Source organism: Phalacrocorax carbo, chromosome 12, assembly GCF_963921805.1.
Source record: "Phalacrocorax carbo chromosome 12, bPhaCar2.1, whole genome shotgun sequence".
Classification (NCBI taxonomy): domain Eukaryota; kingdom Metazoa; phylum Chordata; class Aves; order Suliformes; family Phalacrocoracidae; genus Phalacrocorax; species Phalacrocorax carbo.
In genome coordinates, this window is record NC_087524.1 from 19,481,122 (window position 1) to 19,501,201 (window position 20,080).

A 20,080-nucleotide genomic window follows, 5' to 3' on the forward strand; every position below is an offset into this window, starting at 1 on the left:
TTCTAGTCTGAGCCGCAAGAGTTCCTGGTTGAAAGGCAGCACCGAAAGCACTGCTTGCTATTCAACTAGTTTTTGTCTTAAGTAAGCCTGTGGAGAGGTTTGAATTTGCTCCTCTGACATGGGGTCTGTCAATGTGAGGTTGTCTGGATGCCTCGTATTCAATTAATATGAAGCACAAACGCTTCACAGATAATTGTACATTTTGTCTAAGCAAGTGCTTCATAAATCTGTCAGATCTGAGGATAACTCATGTTTGGTGTTAGCTATAGTTGGTTTACTTTTTTTAGGACTTTCATTTTATTAAAATCCATATAAATGGCTGGTGAAGACGCTTGGGGGAGGGGTGGGGTGGGGTTGGACTGGCCCTTGGGCAGCCGTGGTATTTCTCCTGGTCCTGGGCAAACCAACAGCAGAGTGACTCTTCTCAGACTCCAGTCTAGTACCAGGGAAGGGCAAAAGCAATGTCCTCCACCTGTGATGCCTTGAGGTATGAAGGCAGGTAACTTCCCAAGTACAGCTGTGCCTCAGTGCTGGCCATGAATTAGGAGACAAGTATCTTGTGGATTTGATGTCTATGAGCACTGTTTTCTCATTTACCGTGGCGTGTTTGGCAGGTTAGTTATTCCTGTCTGTGTCCTGGAGTCTCAAAGTATCGCTTTGTGAGCAACCAGCATTACTGTGAACCTGCATGTCTGGTTGTCGTGGTCCTCTGTCGTGGTTTTAGCTGGGATAGAGTTAATTTTCTTCACTGCAGCTGGCACAGTGCTGTGCTTTGGACTTAGTATGAAAACAATGCTGATAACGCACCGATGTTTTAGTTGTTGCTGGGTAGTGCTTGTACGAGTCAAGGACTTTGCAGCTTCCCATGCTCTGCTGGGTGCACAAGGAGCCGGGAGGGGAGGGGGAACAGCTAAGAGCAGATTCAAATTGGCCAAAGGGATATTCCATATCATGTAATGTCATGCCCAGTATGTTACTGGGAGGAGATGGCCAGGGGAGGGAGGCAGCGATCGCGGCTCGGGATCCGGTAGTGTCAGTCGGCAGGTGGTGAGGGTTGTATTGTTTCTTGTTTTGCTGCTCTTCCTTATTATTATAATTATTGTTATTATTATCATAATCATTATTATAATTATTTTATTTTAATTATTAAACTGTTCTTATCTCAACCCACAAGTTGTTTTTTTTTTTGCTTTTGCTCTTCCAATTCTCTCCCCCATCCCACAGGGGTGAGGGGAGTGAGTGGGCGGCTGCGGGGTGTTTAGTTGTGACTGGGGCTGAACCACGACACCCTCAGAGGCTGTAGAGCCTCTCAGCTGATAGGCAAGATTCCTGCACAGAATATAAAGTTATTTAGCTCTGATGGAATTGACCATCTTTGGACAGAAATCTTCCAGCGCACATGTATTTCCCTAAGTGTGCTGTGGATTAAGCAAGTGGTGGATAATTTTGAGATCTTTCCTCACCTACCAGAGAGATCTGTCTAGAGCAGGCTGGAAGGCTAGATTAGAAAATGATTTTTTTTTCTCACTGTGTGTTTGAAGAGGCTGCCAAAGCAGGAAGGTGAGACTATGCCAGTGTAGAGGACAAAGAATCCTTGTTTGCTTAGAGCACCAGTTAGACCACAAAAGTTCCCAGGAGTTGTGAAGGTAGAGAGGGGATGAATTGTATATGCTGATTTGCTGAATGCTGTTAAAGTTTTGCTGCGATTCTTATTTGAGTTTGGTTATGAGTGTCTATCATATAAAAAAAATCTTTACAAAATAAGCGTGTCGCATTGTTCACCTCTTCTGCGTCCCCGAAGGACTCTCTGGTTAATCAAATGCGTTAGCGCTTAGCTTCTGGAAAGTAGGTAGGAGCTGCTGGAGTGCCTGGGGACGGGGCAGCCCTCGCACTGGTTTTGGCAGCTGTGCCATGGCATTTCCTTCCCTGGAAGCAGAAATGTAAAGACCCATCTAGGAACCATTGGGAGATGTGCAGTTTAGGGACGAGGCAGCCCAATCTCAAGGACCGCTCAGGGAGAGGGGATATAAGATGGGAACCCAAACTCCACTGCGTGTTGAACATCCAGAAAGGGAAGCATGAGCACGGCTGTGACGCGCGTGCACACACACACACACACACACTCCCCAACTCCAACCAGCAGTAAACTGCCCACCAAGTCATGATAAGCTTTTATTTTGGACCAGATTCTGGCTGGCAATCAAACCTCACACCCATTACTTTCTCTGAGCCCTTGCAGGTCTGGACCATTCATCTGCTGGCTGTCATGCCAGCAAAATAACACAAGGCTTTGGTGTGCAGAAAGATTAATGCTTTGCTGACTTTGAGTATATTAAAGTAGCTGTCACTTGCTAATAATAACTCTTAACGTAGTGATGTTAAATTTAATACAGCCTGAACACTTGAAAGATCGGAAAGCTGAACTTCTGGCAAGTACCGGTGTGCATCAGCCGCGGAGCTGAAGGTGGGAGTCTTGATTCCCAAGCCGCTAACTGAACGCTGGGTGAGTCCTCCCACGGTCTCTCCTTGCAATCTGCCTCTTGCATTGTGCTTCCTAACACCCTGGGCACATCATTTCCAGTATTGCCCTTCCACGTAAGGGTCTCAAATACTGTATGAGCAGTCAAAGTTCTGACATCCATCCGTGCAGAGAAGCTGCATTATTGCTGTGGTGCAGGAGGTGGGGGTTGTCTCCTGCTGACCCCTATGTGGTGGGATGGTGATGAACCTGCCCGTGCATCCCAACTAAAGCACCTGTACCTCTCCTTTAGGTAAGAACTATAATTGTTGCCTGACCTTAAGACATTTTCCCTGACTTTCTTTATAACACTGGACTCCTCAGGCCTTTGTTTCAGTAAGTGCTGCTGTGCAGGTCGCTCATTTTCCTCTAATGTTGGGAATGCTCTGTTGCACATTGCGTCCATGGCGGACCTCATACACTCTTGGAAAGCATGAGAAATGTAGTATCTCTGCTGCTGAGGATGGTTGGGTAATGCAAGGAGGCCAGGGAAACCATGGGGAGTTATTTTAACAGAGAACACAGTATAGAAGACAGTTACACCAATACAGTATTACGGCTGCAAAATGGGAACTGCCTCCTCTACTCAAACAGGATTACCAGAATTTAGAGAGAGGATGGAGAATACTACCACAGCTCACTTCAGCAGGGAAAACCTCTGGCTCTCCTAATCCTAGATCGTGTCTCAAACTTCGAAGTGCCATGCAATAAATCCCTGAACAGAAAATGAGGAGATAGGCTGACCAGAGGGACTGGCGGCCTGAGCTCCCGTGGGGCGCCTACCTCCTGGACCTGCACAGCTCTCGCACTCCTCACCCTGTTGGAGAAACACCGATAGAATGGAGAGAGGGACATGACAGTTATACTTATAAATGCCTAATCCAGGCGCTTTGGTGGGATTAAGGCTGTTACTTTAGCAGCAGGTTTGTCACCTTTTCCTACTCCTGGTCAGTCCCTTGGCTGCTTGGTGGAGGTGGCTGAGGAGGGGGGTGGCTCTCGCTCTGCCATTTATAAGTGGTTGCTAATTGTCCAAATCCAGGTAAGTTGTTGGCTTTGGTACGTTTAAGGGATCTTAACCCAGCGAGACCAACAGTCATGCATTTTCCTAGGACATAAACACAGACACGTTATGACGGATGCATGGAGCCTAGCACTGCTATTCCCATTTTTAACAGCTCTCCCACAGGTTGCTAACAGGGAAATGTTTCTTTGCATCCTGCCAAGCTGATGATTTTGGACTAAAATCCTTAAATCAAGCTTTTATACCCAAATTCCAACTATGCCTGTTGAGCTCCCCTCCAAAAACATACCTGTGCCTTGGTGCTGGTAGAGCTGGTAAGTCTTCAAGAATAAATGAGGGGGTTCTGTGCTGCGACGCAGGAAGAGGCATAGACGCTTTAGCAGTGATTCAGTGAGCATTGCTGTGAAAAATCACGCTGTAATTTTGGTAGTTCATACCGAGCTACTTGCCCGTGTGGCAGAGGAGCCAGGGAACTTCTCAGTTCATTTATCAAAGCAATTGCAATTCAGAGCAGGTAAAGCACTAAAAAAAATGCCGAGCAGCGAGAGATCACTTCTACGGTGTGTTGTAGATGCTTTGTGTGCAATCGATGGGGACAGGGAATGGGACTTATCTCAGTCATTACTGACATTCCCAAGGAAGGTAATTGATTTGGCAAGATTTAAAAAACAGTCTTGGCCTTCAGTGTTGTGAGAAGGGTCATTTGAAAAACACCCGGTGTTGAATTAAGCCCGAGGCTCTCGACAGGCTTACCTCCTTTGAATCAATGATTTCCAGACACCGGGGCCTCCCTGTGCCAAACCCAATCATGCAGTAACTCCCTTTGTAATGCTGGAGTAACGATGGCGGAGGAGGCAGAGCAGTAGGATTGCTTTGATCTCCAGCTTAGACTGACATGTGTTACAGGCTGTATCAGCAGAAATCCACAGTCGTACTACCTGCATCGCATGGAAAGCCACCTGATTCCCTTTATCTAGTTGTCCTAGAAACCCCACCATAGCATGTTTCATCTTTTGCTCTTGGGAATCAGGTTTGAGAAGTCCCTTTCTCAGCAAAAGAAATGGGTTGGTATCAAGTCCCTTGTAACTGTGATTTCACAGTTGAAATCACAGTTGGTTTTGGCTTGGCTTGAATGTTGTTTTCTCTGTTTTATTGTTCATGTCTTTGTCATTAAGTACAACTATTTTGATCTTACTTTTCCATTTCATGGATGAGTTTGATTTGAGGGCACTACAGAGTTGGATGGGATGCTGAATGCATTGCAGGATGAACTCTTTTCCTCCCTCCACCCCTGCCCTGCTCTATATGTGAGAGACCTTGTCACTCATTGTCCCTTTGCCCTGTTTTGTTTGACTGGTCCTTGCTTTGAAGAGTTTAAAATCTGTCTGTCTTTATGGGACCTTGAATTGGGCAGGCCCTTAGTCTCCATTGTAATGCAGATAATAAATATTAGGCTTTCATTTTCAACATTAATGCAAGATGTGATGGAATTTTGGCAGTAAGGATGAGGGCTGCTCTTGGTTGTGGCATGAGGCCATGGAAATGAGGAAGATTTTTTTCCCCAGTAAAGAACAGTGGCTGTGAAGAAGCAAAGCAGCAGCACTGTGAAGGTGTTTTATTTAAGTAAATGCCAAGGAAGCCGGCATGATCGCATTTGTGCATATGAACTTCCTTCAAGGTGCCCCATCCCTGGAAAAATTTGGTGTCAGGGCCCTGATCAACCTGGTCTAGCTGAAGATGTCCCTGCTCATTGCAAGGGGGTTGGACTAGATGAGCTTTAAAGATCCCTTCCAACCCAAACAGTTCGATGATTCTAAGATGCAGAACTACTTTTGGTTTCTGTTGACCTTTCCGTTCAGGCTAACGGATGCTCATGGCAGTTTCTCACAAAGCCCAAAGCCCGTGGGAACAGAGCTCCGACCACGCTGCGCAAGCGAGCGCCCATCCCACCTGCAGCCGTACAGTGCCCCTTTGCCGGCCACTTTCTGCGAGCCGCCGGCGCTCCCCTGCCTGTGGCCGCTGGACCAGCCTGTTGACGCTGCAGAGAGGTCTGCTGCCAGCTCTCTGTAGTTTGAAGGGAAACCCAAACAAGCTGTTAATCAAACCAAGTATGTTTTTCAAGCTTAGCCTAATCCTTTCTAAAGCTTTATTAATGCTGAGTTAAATTCAAGCCTATATGTTAATTTTTATTTCCTCTTAGGCTTTCTTCCTTATTCATTTCAGGACTTGCCAATACCTTGATTCACATTTAGAAAGGGGCAAATCTCAGAGTTTTACAACATAGTTTTTTGAATCACCTGCAAAACTGTGAGTCTGCATTCCTTTTTCATTTAAAATACCTTCACCATTTAATTTTAAATTTCAGGTAACAAAAAGCAGTAGCATTTCCAGATGGAAAGAAATATGCTGTGTGTAATTCAGAGAGGGACTCCTGCTTGCAAAGTGATGTTTCTGCTGCTACCAGTGCACCTCTACCAGCCAGCTTTAACAGCATGAAGACTATGCTTTTTTGCACATACATGCTCTTTTATGAAGCGGCTGTTGGAGCTGCAGCTGAGCCTTGAGGGATGTAAAGACGTAGCTTTATCCGCCACTGAGGAGGACCAAGCAGGAGCTCAGGAGGATGCCAGTGCCAAAGCAGCTCGTGAATTGAGACGCCTGGCATTCAGTGGCAACAGCCTGAGCTTTCAGTGGCAGCAAGAAGGGTTTTCCTTTTAGGTTTCTTCTGAAAACTGTCACTCATGCAATCTTCTCTAGCCTTGTATAGTCTGACTTGTATCTGCTCCAAAACCTGATTTTTTTTTTAACTTTTTTGTGTCACACTTGCAGAGAATGGGGAGTGCTGCTATTTTTGCAGGAGTCAGACGCTGCTCTGTGAGTAACAATGGCCCCCGGATCTCCCCAGAGCAACCTTCACATCTTGGCCCTGATGCTCCTCAAGGAAGAGCTGACCCGCTACTGGTGCCAGGTTGTATAGGCAGATTTTCTCCTGCTTTCAGCACAGGTGATGGAGAGGAGCTCTTGGCCAAGAGCATCACAGTGCTGACACCCACTCAGTGTGCGAAAGTTGAAAAGACAGATGTGTTTGTCTTTAACCTGGGAGTCCTGCTCCTGTGCCCTGAGCTCTGAAAATCCAGCATCCTTGTACATGGTGTGTCTTTAACTTCAGTTTTAGCTAATTGCTTCCTAATCCTGGGAGATGCCCAAGGGGACGTGGTGGGATGCCTTCCTGGTGACCAAGGCTTTTGGAGCCTTCTCCCACCACAGGGCTGGCTGAGGCCACCAACAGCTGTTCTCAAGCCAGTTCTCTGCACAAAACAAAAACCCATCAGCAACCTCGCTGGTCCCGCACAACGAGGGAAGGAGGGAGCACTGCTCGCAGCAGCAGTGGGCTTGCAGCAGACCACTTCTTCCTGTGCACTTAACCTGAATCCCAGAATCCCCACTGGCGGGGGCTGGAAGGGCCCCCTGGATCTCATCCCATCCCACCCCTGCGTGAGCAGGCACCCCCAGAGCAGGGGCACAGGGCCGCGTCCAGGCGGGGGGTGAATGTCTCCAGGGAAGGGACCCCACAGCCTCTCTGGGCAGCCTGTGCCCCTGCTCTGGCACCCGCACAGGGAAGGGGTTTGTCCTCATGTTCAGGGGGAACTTCCCGTGTTCCAGCCTGTGCCCGTTGCCCCTTGGCCTGGCGTTGGGCACTAATGAAGAGAGCCCAGTCCCATCCTCCTGACAGCCGCCCTTCAGATATTTATAGGTATTTATGAATGCATGTGCTGTGTCTCGGGGGGGCACGTGTGATATTTAGTGTAAGATGCTCAAAGGCAAAAAGTGTTTCCTTCTCCAGTGTTGAACACAGGGCAGTTTGCCCTTGCACCTCTGTCCCTGTAGATGCTTGAGAGGGGTCATGCCAGGTCTGCACAGGACTTGGCCATCAACACAGTCTTCGGCCATGCTGCTGCTGCTGGGCAGGAGCAATGCCCTGGCTGCACTGCAATGCTTATTACTGTGGGATTAGCATCTCCTGTGCATGCTGTCCTGCTAATCATGTCTCACCTCCTGCTTCCAGGCATGGTCATTGCACCCAGGTCTCTCTTGGCCGCATGCAGCCTTGCCATGATCTTATGTTCCCACTGTAGCGGCAGCAGGCAGGTTTGGGGAGTGAGGCCATGAAACGGTGATTCCCTGCGGTGGCACGGGTGATGCTGAGCACGGAGGGAGCGTCCCGCCGTTGTTACCATGACACCGCTGGCATCCTCTGCCCTCGCTTTTGTCTGCCCAGCCCCGAGTGCCTGAATGCTGTCATACATGGGCAGAGAGCAGCGCAAGTGCTCTGCTGTTGCTTTGAAAGATGTCTTGCTTTCTTCTGTGTGATGGCTGTGTATTGCTAGGCATATTTCTCCTTGCAGGACAGCACTGTGCGTGCTTTCCAAAGGGGATAAGTCATGAAGCAGGCCAAAGTCAGGCTCCCCACCAATGTGTGCTCTGCAGCTTTTTCTGCAAGCACAGAAATGGCAGCCAGGAGTTTGCATTTCAAGCTCAGCCCCAGCAGTCTGAGGACATGGCTGACTCTCTGTTTCTGTTCACCTGCTAACACGTCTGACCCACTTATAAGGGATGTGGTGAGGGTCCTGAGTAGGGTTGGGTTTGTGGTTTTGGCTGGTTTTTGTTTTATTTTTTTTCCCTACAATGCTTTAAAGCATTGCAAATATTGGTATCTTCCTTTATTGAAGCAGGAGACTTAAGCTAGGATTGCTGAAATACCTTGGGGGGTGGGATGTTCCTGATGGCACAGACACACAGAGTCAGCCTAAAATACCAGAACTCAGTCATTTAAAAGAAAAAAATAATCACTTTAAAATTCTTCCTGCAGGATTTGTGTGGGCACCTGTGCGGAAGTGGAACAGACCCTGATTTTCCAAGAAATCTGATCTCCAAACAGCCAGCTCCTGCTGATGGGTGATCTGTGCATTTGCCAGGCTGTGATTTTTAAAAATGCTTTTTGAGTGCACACAGCAGTACTTGCCTCCATTTAAAAAAAAAAAAAAAAACAACAACCAAACAAAACAGAAGTGTTTGCACTTTGACCCCTGAACAAGCTGCCTTAGGGCATTTGGAGGCCCCAGGTGCTTGTGCTGGGATGGTTCCTGTTTTTCTGGGGCCCTCCTGGCAGGGACTCAGCCACACCCCAGGGGAATTGCCCCCATGCAAGGTGCTCGCTGCCAGAGAAGGGGAAATGGTAGTTGGAGTATAAAGAAAGAAATGTCTCCCTTAACATGCCCATCCCATTAAGCAGTGCTCCCAGCGAGGCGGGGTCAGGGCTGCCACCGTGATGGAGCCCAGCTCTTCCACCCAACCCTCCCTGCCATTGCTCCTCCAAGCCAGCATTTGCATAAAATGGTCTAAAAATAAGGAAGCTTCTGAGTCCAAGAGAAGGCCTCAGGCCACCCGTGCAGCATATTTTCGCTGGGGCTGTGTTTAGTTTTGCCTTCCCAGCATCAGCTGTGTTATCCCAGTTGCTCGTCAGGCTGGTACGTGCACCCAAAGCGGCGACGGCACGCTGAACGGTGTGTATATCTGGGATGGGAGGAAAATAATCCCGCTGGCAAACATGACCTTCCTTCCTGGGGAACTGCAGCAAGCAGAGCTTTACCCTCTGCTCTCACATGTCCCACCGAGGCTGACTGAGCCAGGGATGCTTGCAAAAATCCCAGGCCAGCTCCATCTGCATTTTCCCTGGCTGGAAGGAAAGCAGAAGCAGGGCTGGCACCTCCAGATGCCAGCTTCAGGAAAACATCGAATCACAAGCTTCACCTTACACTGCATGCTGTGACGGGACAGTTTGTATACTTGAGGGGAGACGTGCTGGGGTGTCTCACGGGGCCTATATTTGGAGATCAACTACAGGAGGTTGGAAATAGCTTGAACGCTTTGAATGTGGACTTGGGATAAGGTGCTCTTTGCCTCAGGTGACCCCGATGCTGATCTGTCTCACAAATCCTGCCTGCTGGTAGATGTTCAAGCAAGATCTCTTCCAAAACATCAGCCGTGCCAACCTCTAGTACAACAGCAGACCGATGAGCAAAAGGAGCAGGAAGAAATCTTGCAGGCCAGCGTCCTTCTGAGAGAGAAGGTGAGTGACTTCACGACGAGCAGCCTACCCCAGTCATGCCTTTCAGCTGCAGGTCCCAGTTGGCTTTGGTAACCAACATAATCCAGTGAACTAATGTATTCAAAACCTGAATTTTCTCTGAACAGATGGGGCTGTATGTTTTTTCCAGTATCCTGCTGAAAATAGTGCCAGAAATTTTGTTTCTGAATTGGAAGAGTTTGAGGATTTTCCATTGATTTCTATTTACAGATCACTACGATGGTATCGACTGGGTTCCTGGGTGTGAGGTTGTGGTAGCAAGTATGTTTTAGTGCTAATGCGGGACTCACTGGCAGCTCTCGGACTACTTTCTAGTGAAGTTTTACATCCAACAATTTGGATGACCCTCATGAATGCATGAGAGTAAAGTTGGTTTGTTTTAACTTAAAGGTTTTTTTGGACTAATGAGTGATCTACCAGAGCTGCTGAACTGCATTCAAGCCAGTTTCTAGCAAGGAGGGGGAATTTTGCGTGTCACCAGCTGATGATGTAATGCAGTTATAGGACTTTGGGTCCGTGTAATTACTTTGATGGATAAATTTTGTAGATGGAACTGATCTCTGGGAATAGCATTTAGGTTTTTTATCTATCTCCAGAATGGGTTACGGCATACGTTGTGGCTGCAGGGTGTTGCAATTTTAATAGGATGAGAGTGAAAGACTCAAGTATTTAAAATGATATGCTCAGGTCTAAACTGCCATCTTAGCTCTAGATGAGAACAGGAACACTGAAAAATCGATTTTCTGCATGAATATTGTTTTGTAGTTGCGTTTGCTAGCTGCAAAGCAAGAGGTGAGAGGTGTGCTTGATAACTTGCCTGGAGTTTTTGGCAGGTTTCCAGATTATCAGTGGTGGACTGGTAGTGTTCAGGAGAAACTCATCAATGTTTTTGTAGGTAATAGAAGAGTCTGTGTTGAAGCTTAACTCCACCGGGCCCACAGGCTAGCAAGGGCATTCACTGAAGCTGTGTGGGATAGCAAAGCTACTTCAGTGACACTTCACCCATATGTTGAAGAGCTGCTCCCCACATGGGTTTGCAAGTCATCCTCTTTGTACTTATCTGCCTTAATTTAGTAAAAAGCCTGAAATGGTTAATTTTTGTTAGTTTTGTTGTTGGGGATTTTTGTTTGGTTGTTTGGTTTTTTTTGATTGTTGTGTTTTTGTTTTTTTTTTAATCTGTGCTCAGGTTTCTTTTGTGTTTTACTGCCTGATCACAGCTTGAGCCTGTGTTGGCTGGAAGACTCATGAGAGAGCTGGGGAGCAGTTAAATGGCTTTACCTGGAGGCCCTGAAGCTTATCCAACAGGCAAAGGAAGGTGAACTTTTCAGGTTTTTCAGAGCAACGTGGACCGCCCAGCCTCGTATGTGCACAGGTCTACGTTGTCATGCCAGACACAAATGCAGTAGCATCCTTCGGAGTCTGCTGGGAAGCCTCATCTCCCAAATGGCAGTGACAGGTTACACTGGTGTGGGCTGGGGGTGAAGGTGCAGATCCGGACCCAGGAAGCCAACCCGCAGCTCTGAGCATGGCTGGGCCAAAATAAGTTAAACACATCTTGTGAGCGAGGCAGAGAGCAGGATGCATCTGGCTCTTGTCTGATTTTCTCCACTAAGTGATGATTCAATTCTAGTGTGGGGACTTGGGAAGAAATGGGCTCTGCTCAGCCTTCTGGACTAGCTGGGCTGGGCTTTGCTCACCCATGGGCAAACCTCATGCAACCTGCTCCTCCTGAACTGTTCCTCTGAAGAACACCCGGGGAAGGTTTGAAGACATAAAATCACAGAATGCTTTGGGTTGGAAGGGACCTTTAGAGGACATCTAGTCCAACCCCCCTGCAGTGAGCAGGGACATCTTCAACTAGATCAGGTTGCTCAGAGCCCCGTCCTACCTGGCCTTGAGTGTTTCCAGGGATGGGGCATCTCCCACCTCTCTGGGCAACCTGGGCCAGTGTTTCACCACACTCATTGTAAAAAAATTTTTTCCTTATATCCAGTCTAAATCTACCCTCCTTTAGTTTAAAGCCATCACCCCTTGTCCTGTCACAACCGGGTCTGCTAAAAAGGTTGTCCCCATCTGTCCTCCAGTCCCCCTTTAAGTACTGGAAGGCAGCAATAAGGTCTCCCCGCAGCCTTCTCTTCCCTAGGCTGAACAACCCAAGTCTCTCAGCCTGTCCTTGTAGAAGTGCTCCAGCCCTCGGAGCATTTCTGTGCCCCCTTTGGCCCCGCTCCAACAGCTCCAAGTCCGTCCTGTGCTGAGGAGGCCAGAGCTGGAGGCGGCGCTGCAGGGGGGTCGCCCCAGGGCACAGCAGAGGGGCAGGATCCCCTCCCTCGCCCTGCAGCCCACGCTGCTGGGGATGCAGCCCAGGGGACGGTTGGCTTTCTGGGCTGAGGCTGATAGGGTTTGCAGGAATCATCTTCAGACAGCAGGGTGCGAGGGAGAAGACAGCCCTGCTGAGGGTGAGGAGCACAGAGCTATGGCGCTCGGCATGGCAGGTCAAGCAGCTGTTTGTGGGAGAGCCTGGGGTGTGCAGGAGCGAGCATGAGTTGTGTTCATGGACCTTGGGTGCTCTCACGACAGATGTAGGTCATGGAAACAGACTCTGCTCATACCAGAGTGAGCATCCAAAGTCTGGCTTTGCAACACAGTGTTGGAACTGGAGAAAGGCGGTCCTGCGAGCTGACCAGAGCAGCTACTCTCAAAGACCCATTCATCATCACGGACTGTCTCTGAAGGGACGGACCGAGCAGATCTTTGAGGGTATTCTCTGTGTATGTAACCCCGTTTTTATTGCACTGGCTTCTAGTCATAACTGTGTCTTTTTCTTTTCCCTTTAAAATAGCATTTTTAAAAGAAATCCTGTGCAAAGGAAAGGGGAGCTTTTCCGTGACACACTGACCAGCAGCAATCAGAGGACTGCATTTTGGCAGTGTATTGCTGAGTGAAAAAGGGGATTTAGTTTCTGAAAGAGGAGCCCAAAGACAGAGAACCCTTGCATGTCATCTGGAAAAAAGCATATAAACGCTTTAAAGTGAATGCCCCACAGCGGCGAACTCCAGGCACGTTTGTATGCTCATTAGATATAGCTTTGCATGAATACAACATTTTTATTTTACAGGGGTGGATAACTGGTGGCTCGGTACCTGGCACTGGTCTGCCTTACATTTTCTTCTTTTTTTTCTTTCTTTTTTTTTCTCTCAATTATCAGTTTTAGTAACTCTGAATAAATCTCAGCTGTAACTGCACAGTCATTGTGGGGGGGAATTATAATCAAAACATTTCTAATACGAACACTGTGATTTTTTTCCCTTTTCCAGAAATACGTTCACAGACTGACACTTGCTATTGTGCTGATGCTCTTTTTGCTCCATCAAACTTCTCTGCAGATATTTCATCCGCTCTTTTTTTAGTTACTGTTACAAAAGGCACTGACTCAAGACTTTCAGAGTTGTTATTTCAAAAATGGATTCCGAATAACAACCAAAAAATATTTTTCAGGGGAAGGTGAGAGAAACCAAGAAGTACTAAATAGAATGAAGTTGAGCGCAACTTTTTAGCAGGTGCTGGAAGAGCAGATCAGTACGTTTACCATCCCTTTGGTCTCTGTCTCTCAGGATGTTTTATGCACAGGTAAGACCTTGAGGAAGACCAAGCAGAGTTTAGGAAGAGCTGGTGTTGACAGCCCATACTGCAGTCTGGCCAGATGAATGGTGCAGTCGATCAATAATGGAACGACTGCAGAGACGGATTGCTGGGATGTGTGGGAGAGGTCCCTGAGCAGACGCAGGCTGGGCCCTTGCCGGGTGCTGGGTGCTGACTCCGGAGGCTGCACAGAGCCACAGCATGACGTGGCAGCCTGTACTGTTTACCGTCTGCACAGCATTAAATGACCTAGCCCCTATTTAAATCATAGACTCTCTTGACAACTGCTGTCTGCAGCAAGGCTTTGGCTGCCCTCCCTTGGGGCGAGGCTGGAGGAGTGCAAAGTGTGTTCATGGAGAAGAGCCACTGGTAAAAATGGATGAGGGCTTTTTTAAAATGGAACAGCTTCAGTTTTTAAAAACTACTAACAACATTTATTCACTAAATATCCCAGCTGCAGTTTTCATTTTGTTTTCTACATTTCAAAAAAATCTTCAGAGAACGTTTCACTCGGTGAAACCGACTGAGGTGAGTAGATAAGTATTTTGAACACCAGACTGAAGGTCAGCTGCTGGCCACAGCCTTGAGAAGGTAAGGTCCCTATGTCACTTGGCTTATGTCTGACAAAAGATATATGCACATTTGTCTTCCAGAATGTGACCTGGCAGTTTCTGATTTCATAACTAGAAGGACAGATGAGCTACAGAGTCCTTGGGCAGCTTTACTCAGTCTCTTCTTGGGAGCTCCTCATTTTTAATGGACCTGACCCATGCCGCCCCATTGCAGTTGAGCTAGGTGATTATTGTAGGTCCTTTCCAACTTCTATTCTATTCTATTCTATTCTATTCTATTCTATTCTATTCTATTCTATTCTATTCTATTCTATTCTATTCTATTCTATTCTATTCTATTCTATTCTATTCTATTCTATTCTATTCTATTCTATTCTATTCTATTCTATTCTATTCTATTCTATTCTATTCTATTCTATTCTATTCTATTCTATTCTATTCTATTCTATTCTATTCTATTCTATTCTATTCTATTCTATTCTCATCAGGGATTTGGCTTTACTGCAATGTGAAATGCAGTGCCCGGGCATCTTGCAAAGGTCTGTACCAGCCCCTGTGGGCTCCAGGGAGCTCCAGTCACATGCTTGGTGGAAAAGAAAGGACAGACTGTGAAGTGCAGAGCCTTTGGCGAAATGCCACGTGCAGCAGGGTCAGGGCCTAGGAAGCAGCTGAAGCAAAGGAGAGACCGACCCTCAAACAGGTGAAACGTTCATTGTTGCTACTGGCAACGTCTCTTGATTGCACAGTGTTTGATAAGACGTGGGAAGTTAGGGAGGAGGTTGCTTCATCCATCTAATGCTCCCGTAGGATGTGAACGTGTCTACCACCCATTTTTCAGTTGAGATCATTACAGAATCTACAGTGGCTATTGATCATAAATTTTTTATTCAAACCATGTTTGAGAGAAAAGCCTTTTCAGTCCAAAGTGAACCTTTCCTGCTGTATTTTCAGGTTAATCAACAGTTCTCATCCTTTTTGAAGACGATCATAAAGCACATGTTCCCTCTTTAATGCAGTTCTCTCTCACTTGGAAACCTTTCCCATCCCTTCTCTTTTCCAAAGCAAAATCATTAAAATCAGAGGCTGATTTGCATCCGAATGTACTTATTTTTTAATGTTAACTGGAAAAATAGCACAGATAATTTTACCATGACAATATTGTAACGTATGCATTTTTTTTTCTCCAGACAGAATAGACATTACAGTAAAAGCCTTTCTATTTTGTAATGGGTTTGGTCAGCTTCCCACCCTCCTGGATTTGCCCCGGGAGCCGAGCACTGACCTTGCTTCTGCCCCGGCCCCCTACTCTGCCCAGCACATCGCTGCCCCTGCCCCGCTTTCTCTGCTCAGCACAGGCAAGAGCTAGGCACGCCGTCTGAGGTGAGGGCTTTTCTTTAAACCACTGTTGCAGTGCATCACCCCCTGCTTGCTGCAGCTCCAGCAGCTCGGCCCATCTCCCTGCCATGCTCTCCCCAGCCCAGAAAGGGGATAATAATGCATAATAGGGGACAATAGTGCATAAGGATTAATATTTTAAAGTGGGTTGAGGTTAAGAGGTGTTGCATGGATCTGATCTGTGCTATTTGAAGGTCAGCAGAGGCTTTAGGATGAGGATGGAGTAATAGTACTTTAAGAAATAATTATGGTTTATTCTTTTCAATTCCAATTATTTTCTGGAAGAACAGCAAGTAGTTTTAGTGTAATGGCCATGGAAGTCAATCACAAGACATACAAACCCTGCACGACTCTCAACAGTTGCATTAGCCCTAATGCTTTCTCTCTTCAGCCTTTAAATATCTGCTTGCAAAATAGTTTATGCAATGCATAAATATTAAAGCACATAATAGATGATTCCCTACGTATTACTTTTTCCTTTCACCTACGGATGATTTTTACTCGCAGCGGCGGTATATCATGCCACGCAGCCAAACCCAAACCACATAGCCCTGGGCTACTTGTCCCATGTAACCCATGTAATGTGCTTCTGTGGCTTGGACATCACCTCCTGTGTGGTGCCCAATCTGCCAACTGATTATTTTTGTTTTCAGATAAATTCTCAGACACGGAGCCACCAAAGCAGCTGCCTCTTTGGTCCTTAAGCAACGCAGAAAGATTGCCTGTTTGATCAGCTCGTGCCTGTATTGTGTGCCATACGCTTGGGTGGAAGTAATTTATTGCACTTTCTTCTGCTCATGGCTGTACAGCAGGTATTGGCATTATTGTCTGTGTAAGGTTTACTATTCAGGTCAAGCCACGCAGTTGCACATGGGCACTAGATGCCTACCTGGCTAAATGTGCCTGATGCGGCACGTGTGTGCCCCGGTGCACCCGAGCGTGCAAACCCAACTCACGTTAAGCGCATCCATCGCTGCTTTTACCCTCTGAATGAACAGGCAGTCCTGGGCCCGCAAGCGCCGCTGGTATTCAGTATCAGTTTGTTGGAACGCATGCCCATCGTCTTATTGAATGCACTGCATTATTCATCAGAGAGATTAAAAAATGGAGTAGCTATTGTTGGTCCTATTTAAACTTTCAGTTCCTGCAGCACTGAAAGGAGCGGTCATTACCTGGCTTCTCTTTCAGGGCAGCTCTGATTTGCTGGGATGCATGTTTCCTGGGAAGCTCTGTAGGGCTTCTCAGGGCTGGGATGATTTATTTATAGGAATGACCTTACAGCCACTTTGAAGATTTTCTGCTGACATTTGTGCACTGCATAGTATTTGTGACAAGAAATTCACTGTATTTCTAATTCCCTTGTCAATTTGCAGAAAGTTTTTGCAATCTCTTTTATGGTTTGTTAAACTCTCCGGAGTAAACCATTGGCCAGAGTTACAGCTTGGATGCCTCTGTGGCTCACTCAGAAGGCTTGCTTGTTTTCCATGCCCACATTTTCAGGTTCTCCCTCTGGATTCAAAGCCCAGCGCTACTGACCTATGGCACTAGGTAGCATTTCTGTGTTTTCCCACAGACTGCACCCCTGCAGCAGCATCACAGCATCCCACAAACCCCCAAAAGACATAGAGGTCCTCCTCCCTTGTGCTGCTGCCCAGGTGTATTTGAAGAAGTATTTTCACCAACTAAGCTGCAAATGTCTCCAGGGACACTGTGCATCTTCCAAGCCTGAGATGCCTTTTCTAGCTATGACCTAGGCAGATTAATAAAGTGCAGTTGTATGACCCATGGGCTTGGCCACGCAAACCTCCGGGGATGTTCTTGATGAGCAGGAGTCTCTGTGCTTATCTGGGCAACGTGACTGTCCTTTTTGTGTCCTGTTTATAAACAGCCAGGCTGGGTTGACCTAGAAGGGTTTTGTTTGTACCCGTGGTGCATGGGTCTGTGAAGGGCTTTAAATAGCTACTGGCAATTATTTTAGGATTTTGAACAGGGAAAGAGCTAGTAAATGTCTTTGGAAAAGGTCTGATTAATGCAGCGGGAGAGCGTGGAGAGCTGGATGAGGGAGGTGTGGATGCAGCAGGGCGCACAGCTCCCCATGTGCAATGGGATGTGCAGTTAAATGATGCTTCTGATCACGGCTGTGTATTTGGTAGAGGCAAATTGAAGGCTGATTCTTCTGCTGAAGCTATTAAACTTCTCCAGTTTGGGATCATTGTTAGTGAATCATATCTCCCCTTTATGTGGGTAAGGGCAGAGAGAGAAAGAAATTATCCTCAAACTCATCACTAAGTTGCCGCTACAGCAGGGTTTACAATTTGGCAGCTCATGCCCACTCCCCCCTGCCAAGACCTTCTCCTCGGGGATTTCGGCAGCATTAAATGTCCCCAGGTGTCTGACAGACATGACACGGTGTCTCTCTGAGACCCTGCACTGATCCCTCTGTCCGGGCTCAGTCTTCCAAATGCCACGGGCGGCCACCCAAACAGTCCTTGCACCTTGCCTGCCCTTCACTGGGTTCATCAGAGATCCAGCCCTCTGCTGCTTCATCAGTGAAACACAAAGCATTAAAACCCCTTGCAGAAGGATGAGAGAATCAAGTAGATGCAATGTTTCAGACCATAACTCAGCGCAGCTGCACAAAACACCGAGCACGAGGCAGGCAATGGCAGATCCCATCGGTTCTGTGTGGAAATAAATACGCTCCTGCATGGCATAGTCACATCTCCAAATGCAGCTGGCTTCGTGCAGGGAAAAAGTTAATCTCTTAAAAGTAAAAGCCTTAAAAATGTTCCAGGAAATAACTATGGTTTATTCACAGGGGTAGAAAGCAAGACAGCTAAGGGAGAGCAAAGCAGAAGGGTGCTGGGGTGGCAGGAAGGCTTTGCCGATGTGCCTAGCAGGCGGCTCAGGTACGGCGAGGGCCAGCGGGCAGGCAGCGGCCGGCAGTGCTGGGAGCTGACCTGGAAACCACGTGGCCTTTGCTGATGCTGAGAGTCATTCAGGCTGCCAGCCAGGGGAGCGTGGAGCTACAGCCTTAGTTTGTTTATAGGGTGTTTATTTACAGCCCTTGTGCTAGCCAGGTTATTTTCTAGCCTGATTTCCCAAGAAAATCCCACTGCCAGTCACTGGGCTCAATGTTTACCTCGAGTGGCTTCTGGACATGCTGCCCGCTTCAGGTGGCTGATGGACAGGGAGATGTTCAAACCACGTGCAGTTCCCAGCGGTTTTGTGAAAATCAGTGATGGGTGAGGGCGAACAGCCCTACCACTGCCTGGGAAGAAAGCAGACGGGCACTGCCTGTCGGCCACTGCGCGCCTGGGCACGCATCCAGCCCGAGCAGCAGGCCCTCCCAGCACCCGACCAGAACATGCGAAAGAGCAAGCAACGGCATTTGTGTGACCACCACTAGTGCTATCTATAAGCCAAAACCCAGGCTGTTGCCCATTTATATGTGCACCACTGATCCTTCTTGTCACAACCCCCAAAAAACTACAAAGAGCGTGCAGTCACCCATCACTGCAGGCATCTGGTTAGGGGTTGATGGGCCTGGATCATGCTTGCTTGGGAAACTGGCTGGTGTCTGGTGGACAAAAATCTCCTAGCGAGGCCCAAATTTTGTGAAGGGACAGGGGCTTCTTCAGGTGTTGTCCCTCACCCTCCCCACTCTGTTCCTGCAGGACCATGTTGGTGGCCTAAGCCGTTTAATGCTGGGATAATCTGCTTTAAATTTACTGGTTCCCACTTGCCACCCTAGGCAATATGGGGTATGACGAATGCTTCGTTTTGTCCACAGGTTTCCCAATGAAAGAAGGATCTGTACCAGAAAGGACATCTTGAATTATTCTCAGGTACCATGTATCTTGCAGCAGAAATTGAGATGGTCCATGATCAATACCCTGTAAGACGTCCAAGTAAGAAATGACAGCAATATTCAATTTAGATAAGGCAGATATTGGCAGTTGGGCTGGAAACTTTCTGAAAATTAGGTGAACTAAACAGTTAATGGTTTTTAAAGTGTGATAGTGATGAAAGGATTATTAAATCCTGAAGAAATGGGACCAGATCTTGACCCTTGTCTTGGGTTAATTGTCTTCTGTGGAGACAGTACAGCACCTGGTGTTTTTCATAGGGTTTTCAAATGTTTCATGCTAGAGCAAAGGGAAAAAAACTACTGAGCTGCAATTTGGACCAGAGATGGGAGTTTTCTGACAAGCTATAATCCAAAATCTTTGAAGTCTAGGGGAGCGCAATCCTTTTAAAGTATCAAACTAATAGCAGTTCCAAGCTGGGACATCACATGCTGTTGGGGAATGGAAATTCAGTTGTGCAAAACAGCTAAACATAACAACTGCTAAAAGAGAGCTTATTTTGTGGAAGAAAATAGGGAGGCTGACCCTGTAAATTTGTTCTCTGCATGTTCTGCATGAGGTTTTTGGAAATGCCCATTTACACAAAGCAAAGGTTAACCCCTGATTGGAAAAATCCCTAAAACCCTACTCTGCTTGAGTCTCCCCAGTGCCTCTGCATGGTTAAGGGTTAAACCCTGAAACCCATCTCATAGGCGAGTGTCTCGACTGTCTTTAAAAATCGGGTAAATAGGACTTGGGAGCCTGCCTTTAAGCTCTTAATCAGAGGACAGCTTCCAGCCTATTTTTGAGAATTGCTGCTAAAGTATGTGACTTGGGAAAGTTTTTATAAAAAATCTGAAAGCAAATCTTCTCCCCAGTTTGATTTACAGAAAATACCAAAGTATTAATTGTGGCCTTGTCCACACACAAAACTGATGG